Genomic DNA, 2,149 nt, shown 5'->3' on the forward strand with positions numbered 1-2,149 from the left:
AAGTAGCCGCGCCATCCTACCTGTTTAAAGTTTTAGAATAGGTCGAGGGCGTTGCGCCCCTGATGCCTCTAATCATTGGCTTTACCCGATAGAACTCGCACGCGAGCTCCAGCTATCCTGAGGGAAACTTCGGAGGGAACTAGCTACTAGACGGTTCGATTAGTCTTTCGCCCCTATACCCAAGTCAGAACGATTTGCACGTCAGTGTCGCTGCGGGCCTCCACCAGAGTTTCCTCTGGTTTCGCCCCACTCAGGCATAGTTGACCATCTTTCGGGTCCCGACAGGTATGCTCACACTCGAACCCTTTACAGAAGATCAAGGTCGATCGGCGGTGCACCCCTCAGGGGGATCTCACCAATCAGCTTCCTTACGCCTTACGAGTTTACTCGCTCGTTGACTCGCACACATGTCAGACTCCTTGGTCTGTGTTTAAAGACGGGTCGAATGGGGAACCCAAAAACTTTGATTTCTCATAAGGTGCCGGCAGAGTCCTAAAAGCAACATCCTCCGATCCCTGGTCGGCATCGTTTATGGTTGAGAGGACGGTATCTGATCGTCTTCGAGCCCCCAACTTTCATTCTTGATTAATGAAAACATCCTTGGCAAATGCTTTCGCAGTTGTTCGTCTTTCATAAATCCAAGAATTTCACCTCTGACTATGAAATACGAATGCCCCCGGCTGTCCCTGTTAATCATTACTCTGATCCCGAAGGCCAACATAATAGGACCGAAATCCTATAATGTTATCCCATGCTAATGTATACAAAGCGTAGGCTTGCTTTGAGCACTATAATTTCTTCAAAGTAACAGTGCCGGAGGCATGACCCGGCCAATTAAGGCCAGGAGCGCATCGCCGGCAGAAGGGACGAGACGACCGGTGCACACCTAAGGCGGACCGGCCGGCCCATCCCAAGCTTCCGTCTAGCCCGCCTAGTTCTGTCAAGGTCTTGACCTTTGCTTGCACGCAGCCCACTCATGATTTTGGTGTAGTCCATCACACCATAGAAGCGTAGTCCGTCACACTTGCCCTTGCAACAGTTTGTTGCCATTGGCAACACCCGCATTGTCTTGCATGTTGATTTCCCCCGCACATAGGCCAATGGCAAGGCCATCATGCCAAATCCTTGCCACTGCCGCACCGCTTGCCGATCAGCTTTGTCAAGGGTCTAACAAACCACCCCAACCAGTTGAATTCGATGCCCTCAACGAATAAATCCCAACACATGCTGCCATTTGCAAAGACATCACAAGTTCAGCACCCGTTTGAGAATTACGTTGTCCTTGCCCTCAAGTGCAACGTTTTTTCTCCTTTACTTTTCCTGCCCGTCATTCCCACAGCAAATCCAACACGCCAACTGATTGATTTGTAAGATCCCACACTGATTTTTGGCACCCACAAACTCGAAATTTCTGCATCACTGCCTTCCTGGCCTTTTCTGAATTTCTAAGCCAAGACAGTCCCTTCCACGAACAAGCACATTGACCCTTATCTTGCAGTCTTGTCCATGTCCGTCTCGTCCTCATCACGAACCTGCTCTTGCTCTGATACCAGTTGTCACAGGGGCATTTTCTGTCCGCCGAAAACACTGCCCATTGTGCGGCAGTCAAGTCCCCACTTGACTTCAGCCTTGCCCGATTTTCTTTTGTATTCGAGGTTTAACACTTAGAATCAATTTAAGGAAGCATAAAATAAACGAAGGCACATAGATTTACGGGAACCCTTTCCCAACCTTTTATAATAAATCAATTACAAAGGGAATTCTCGAGTTTGGCAAGGTGCTGCCACCCTTGGCAGGCACCAACTCACAAAAATAGCCAACACTTGCACGAATCTGCCCTATAAAAGCCCCCGCCTAAGGCCGCTCGTGCCGCCCACTAGTTTTGCAAGGCAATGGCACATATTTTGCCATGCTCAAGCCTTAATATAGACAACCCTATGCCTACATCTTTGCTAATTTCCCTCCCTAGGTACTTAGCCCGTTTTTGGGGCTGCTAACACACATATATATAGTGTAGTCAGCCCAAAACTGTTTCCTAATTTCAGTTGACATCCCCCAACTGATAGGACATGATCCCCATGATCAAAAACGTCTAGGACATGCCTTAAAACGTGCATAGACTCAGCCTTATAATCAACAACTCTTGGAC

The sequence above is a fragment of the Nicotiana attenuata genome, unplaced genomic scaffold, assembly GCF_001879085.1.
Source record: "Nicotiana attenuata strain UT unplaced genomic scaffold, NIATTr2, whole genome shotgun sequence".
In the NCBI taxonomy this organism is placed as follows: domain Eukaryota; kingdom Viridiplantae; phylum Streptophyta; class Magnoliopsida; order Solanales; family Solanaceae; genus Nicotiana; species Nicotiana attenuata.